Source organism: Abramis brama (assembly GCF_963993115.1).
Source record: "Abramis brama genome assembly, chromosome: 4".
NCBI lineage: Eukaryota > Metazoa > Chordata > Actinopteri > Cypriniformes > Leuciscidae > Abramis > Abramis brama.
Window position 1 is genome coordinate 11,968,673 of NC_139966.1, and position 6,000 is coordinate 11,974,672.

Here is a 6,000-nt window from a genome sequence, read left to right on the forward strand (position 1 = left end):
ATTATTGAGCATTTTCACATAGTGAAATAAAAACATTAAATAATATATCATATTATTTATTCGGGTTTCTTCCTTTAAATATCACAATCCAGACACTTTAATTGAAGAGTATAGATTTTCTGTAGCCATCAAAAATACATCTGTTTGTCATAATCGATCTTCTCACTAAAGCTGATCGTCTGTGAATCAACGCCTGGCCGACAGAAGAGCAGAAGTGTTGAACATTTACATGTTTACTTTCCACCTCTGTATATTTCAGATTGTAAAGAGTCTGTAAATTAATCTAAACTAAAGCAGAATCCCTAGAGCTCGATATCATTATAATCCTGAAGATTAATTCCTGAAGACTTACCGTGATGTGATATTTGTGCCAGTGTAAAATATGTTTTGGCTCTCTGTCACCCTGTTTGAGTTTGCATTCTGTGATCTGTCTACGCTTCCTCTTCCTCTCTATGGTTTTCCTGCCTGCAACTTTGACGCAAGCAGAAAACAGGCTAATGCATGTATGGACACATGTATCCTCTGTCCAACTGTATTAAACTGAGAAACAACTGAGCAGCAATCTGGTCTCTGTGTCTCTTATTTGGTTCTCCAACACTGTCAGGCTTCACGAGATTTGGAGGGCGTTGCAGAAGACTGTAGATGATTTAATAATAAAAAAAATTGACTGGTTTGGGTTTTGTTTTCACGTTTCATGTCTTTAATTTTGTGAATGTGTCATGTTAGGTGTGTTGGACATCGGCTGCGGCTGGATGTAACCGATCGGCGAGAGTAGGGTTTCTACGGGGTTTGGAAAAGTATGGAATTTGATTTGAGTAATTTCCAGGTCTGGAAAAGTATGGAAAAAATAAATCAGAGTATGGAAAAATATTTATGTTTCCAGACTATTGTCCCTATTTCGTTTTCTAAATATAAAATTAAGAATTTCTAAATGTATATAATTATATATAATATATACAATCGTTTTTTTCATGGCGTTTGGATCAGTCTGCCAGCGCTGCCAAAAGATCGTTTTTACACTTGATCTGCTGGAGTCTAGGTCTGCAGTGATTGGTTGTTACGTTGTTAGGCGGCAGTTGCCATCACAGCGCCCCTACCTCAAACTGCTTGACTAAAAACACCTGGAACGTTGTCCTTGATTTTTACATTTGAGTGTGGACTTCACGGCAAACAAAATGAGAAAATGCAAGTTTTCCGAGGGCTGGCTTGCCAATCCTAAATATAAAGCCTGGTTAGCCAAAGATTTTAAATTTACAAAGAAAGCTATTTGCAAACTTTGTGTCAAATAATAGAATAGAATAGAATCATTTGTCAAATCATTTGACATCTCCAACATGGGGGAGGCGGCAATTGTAAGCCATATGCTAGGCCAAAAGCATCGTCGTCTCATCACAGCATCCACCACACAAAGTCTCACAGGGTTTTTGGCCCAGACTAAGGTGGGACCAAGACCGACCACATCAAGTCACGAAGCCCATAATGTACCGATTGATCAAAGGTGAGCATTTGAACTAGTCAGTCTAACGTTATCCTTTAATTAACTTAATACTTAACGTTAGCAGGAAGTCTAGAAAGCTGACGATCTAAAGCTATTGTCAGCTTATCAATGCAGTAACGTTACCACACCAAGATAATTATGTGAATATAGTGTTGGTGAGAAGATAAAGGCCATTTCTAGTAGGAATATGGAGTTTTTGGAGCTGCAGCAGTAGTCACATCTGGGCAATTTATCACTCTTATCAGGTGCGTTCACAGAGTGCAATTGCGTTTTCGTGTGACGCGGCGTGAGTGTTGTTTCTCTTTAACGTTACTGTTATATTTGATATTTTCTAGTGTATCAGTGTTATAAATTAAAGTTGTGTATTTCCATTTCGCAAAACTTCGATATTTACTAGAGTATCCAATCTGGGCCGTTGAATGAGCACGCGCATCCGCGTCACACAATCAAATAAGCAAAATATCGAGGGAGCACGCAATCATTAAGATTAGATTGTGTTTTGTTGTTAAGTGATCTATTATGACCAGGGAATTAATTCAATATGCGTGTAACGTTATTCCTATTACACAAGTTTGTCTTTTTCCAAAAACAGTTGTATTTTGACCTTCGTTAAATGAACGAGTGCGCGCATCCGCGTCACTCAAACCAGCAACAGATAAGGGAGTGCATGACATGATCAATTGACTTTAGCTCTATTTTCTAATTTTCTGGTTAATTGTACATGAACATCCCTTCTGTTTCTGTAGGGGTTTACAGTTATTTAAATGTACAAAATTACAAATATGAATAACATTGCACTGTTTTAGCATTGGAGTTTTAATAAAATGCTGTGCTTTGAACTTGACTGGGTTTGGTGTTAAATTGACTTGTACGAGCAACAGTAGCTACAATTTTCAAATTTACAAATTTAACATATAGAGGTTTTGACTCAGAGTGTAACATACTTGTCGGCGCCGATAGCATTGTGGGTAAGTGCGTCGGCATGTAGCGCTGTTGTGCTTCGGGAGACCCGAGTTCGAGTCCTGGCTCATGGACTTTTCCCGATCCCGCCCCCCTCTCTCTCCCACCTTACTTCCTGTCTAGCTACTTTCCTATCCTAATAAAAGGCAAAAATGCCAATACTAAATCTTTAGAATGTAACATACTTGTTAGCAGTTGAATTTTAAAACAATTTATCAGATCAAGTTAAATATAGTCAGAAAAATCTGTAGGGAATTCTGGAAATTTGAGTCTGGAAAAGTATGGAATTTTGAAATGAAAATTGTGTAGGAACCCTGTTGAATAGACTTAGTAGAAACATGATAATAACCCCTACAGAACAAAAATGTATTGAAGAAAAAAATATATCAAAGCAACATAAAAACGATGACAATGAGAAATTAGAAAAGAAACAAAAATAATGACATAGCACAGTGGGAATTAAGACAATTCATGAAGGAAAATAAAAATAGAACTAAAATACCTTTTAAAATAGATCCTAAAGGGTACTCGGACGCAATTTGTCAATACAGGGGTATACCTAATTAATTTAAGGCTAAGGCAAGATTTTGGTTTGATTCAATATGCTTTTGACTAATTAAATATATATCTATGAAGGTAATATGATGCCATAAAGAATCGCATGCGCAGGGTAAGATTTGTGAAACTGTACATAAGATTGCAAGTGTAAATTAAATTTGCATGTGCAAGAGAAGATTTTTAAAGGTGTAAATCGCCTTAAAGTGTAAGAAAAAAATATTTGCAGCATTTTACTGTTATTCATAAGTGTAATCCATGTATTGTGAAACTGCAGCTTCATGCTAACACAAAATAAATAGGATCTGTATTCTTCTGACTTCCATTTTTCCGCGCTTACACTTTTGGTTCAGTTTTTGCGCACAAATACAGCCAAAAGTATTGCAGGCCTATGAACAGCAATTTGCAACTGAAAGCAACAGAGTCAGGAACTGCAAAACAGATTAATTGCGTAAAATCAAACTTTGTGTAAAAAAATAAACCGTTGCAAATGTCTAAATGACTTGTTGTGTGCATGGGGCAAAAAAGTTCCCGAAATAACCCGATTTGTACAGTTGCGTCTTTCTTTTACATGCGCTTCCAGTTTTGGCACGATTCTCTCACTCATTGAGTTTTGCAAGCGTGAAGAGGAGGGCGGGTCCACCTTCTTCATGTAGCCAATCAAATGAGCTTCTCGCTGACTCTAGGTTTACTCTTATCTGATTGGTTCAATGAACACGCCAGTCACCAGAACACATCTTATTCTTCATTTGTCTCAGAACCGTTCTCGTTGCCGAAATGATACTTTTTTTCTATTTAGCACCAAAAAGGGTTCTGCTATTGTTACAAGCCGAAGAACCCTAATTTGGTACTGTTTAGAAGTATTTTTCTTAAGAGTGCACCTACGGCTCCACCGGAGATCCTCGGACGTGCAGCTCTACCGTTTATATATTATTTTATAACTGTATCCACTGTATGTCTGAGTGATTTCACTGTATTCCTCCTTTTGATTCTAAACTGAACTCAAATGGCACTGAGAATTGGATAATAGACCAACATAAATGACTTAATTGGGGAACGAATGAGAGATGAAACCATGCTGATGGCCTGGGTCTGTGTTGGAGTAGTGAGTTTGATGTGATTAAACTCGAGGTACTGTAGGGTGTGGACTGGGCTGACTCCATTCCTAGAGCTTCCCAACAAATCTTTGGGGTTTGGACTGATGTGGCAGTGAACCCGAGGTTACCCCGTAAGTCAGTCCTAGAGCTCCTCCTGTCCCATTTTAGGGGAAAATCGGTCCATCGGAGACGTCCAATAGATTTCTTAGGCGCACCGAAAGAACACCACAGACACAGTGTAATCACCATGGTAAAATCTCACAGTAAAACTAAGAGTTGTGAAAAATATTGTCACCGATGTCAAGGGCCGAGGACAACCACCACTCCGGAGGAGCTACACCAAGAACACCAAGAGACAGACAACGACGTGATGTAAAAGCTTGATTCTTTTTATTAGGTATAAAAGAAAAACACTTGGAAGAAATGTCTCTGCCACAGAACAGTGATGACAGGCAGCAGTGGCAGTTAGCAGTCTCTCTTTGTTCACAGAACAGCAATGGTGAGTTCAGAATCCAGCAGTTAGCAACTGAGTTTTCGTCCCACAGGCCAGCAATGGCAGCATACAATGGCGGATAACAGTTTCTCTTTCTCAGGACAGCAATAGCAGGATGCAGCGGCAGATATCAGGATCTCTCTTTCAGTTCATAGAACAACATTAGTGCGTACAGAATCCAACAGTTACAACTGAGTCTTCTTACCACAAGGTAGAAATGGCCGGATGCAGCGGCGGATATCAGGATCTCTCTCTTTCTGTTCATAAAACAACATTAGTGCGTACAGAATCCAACAGTTACAACTGAGTCTTCTTACCACAGAGCAGTGATGGCAGCATGTAATGGCGGATAGCAGGATCTCTCTCTTTCTGTTCATAAAACAACATTAGTGCGTACAGAATCCAACAGTTACAACTGAGTTTTCTTACCACAGAGCAGTGATGGCAGCATGTAATGGCGGATAGCAGGATCTCTCTCTTTCTGTTCATAAAACAACATTAGTGCGTACAGAATCCAACAGTTACAACTGAGTCTTCTTACCACAGAGCAGTGATGGCAGCATGTAATGGCGGATAGCAGGATCTCTCTCTTTCTGTTCGTAAAACAACATTAGTGCGTACAGAATCCAACAGTTACAACTGAGTCTTCTCACCACAGGGTAGCAATGGCAGGATGCAGCGGCGGATATCAGGATCTCTCTCTTTCTGTTTATAGAACAACATTAGTGCGTACAGAATCCAGCAGTTACAACTGAGTTTTCTTACCACAGTACAGTGATGGCAGACGGCAATAGCAGTTAGCAGTTTCTCTTTGTTCACAATAATTCGTAGTTCTCCACCGGGCTGGACAATCTCCCACTGAGCTTTAGAGTGTTGGCAACGTCAGGTTTTCAAATATTCGTGCATGTATCAAACCACTTAAAATCTTCACACGTGTTCACTTCAATCGTCAGACACTGCAATACACACCACTTCAAAAGGTGAAAAGGATGCCTTCACCTCAACTCGTCGGGCCGGCAGATCCACTATGATGACAAGTTCGAAGGAATCGTCGAGTTCCATCAACAATCCATAATTCTCAGCACACTTGTGCCTTCAACTGCCGTTTCTCTCTTCTCGATCCGCCGCAATACTGAACTTTTAGGCCGCCGCCCACACTTAGCTCAACCGCCCCACACACTGAACTCCTTCTCACAATGCCGCTCTCCTCCGCCTCCGCCTCGGCCTCGGCCGCTCTCTCTCGACTGCTGCCCGCTGCTTCCGTCCCGCCCTTCCGCTTGACTCACACTGCCCCCGAACGCTGCACGCCGAACGTTGAAATAGCCACTTCATAATTCACTGCAGCTGTCGCTCATCAACACGGGCGGCCATGACAGGCCACCGGAACCGGCCTGGTG

General features: G+C 40.5%; 1 protein-coding gene across 1 annotated transcript in view; it reads right to left on the minus strand.

Annotated features, from left to right (window-relative positions):
• Window positions 1-441, minus strand: part of LOC311081634 (protein NLRC3-like) — a 46,792-nt gene extending 46,351 nt beyond the window's left edge. The window contains exon 1 of the mRNA XM_084112221.1: window positions 353-441. The gene's annotated coding sequence lies outside the window, so the exon portion shown is untranslated. The remainder of the gene's footprint in view (window positions 1-352) is intronic.
• Window positions 442-6,000: the final 5,559 nt, after the last annotated feature.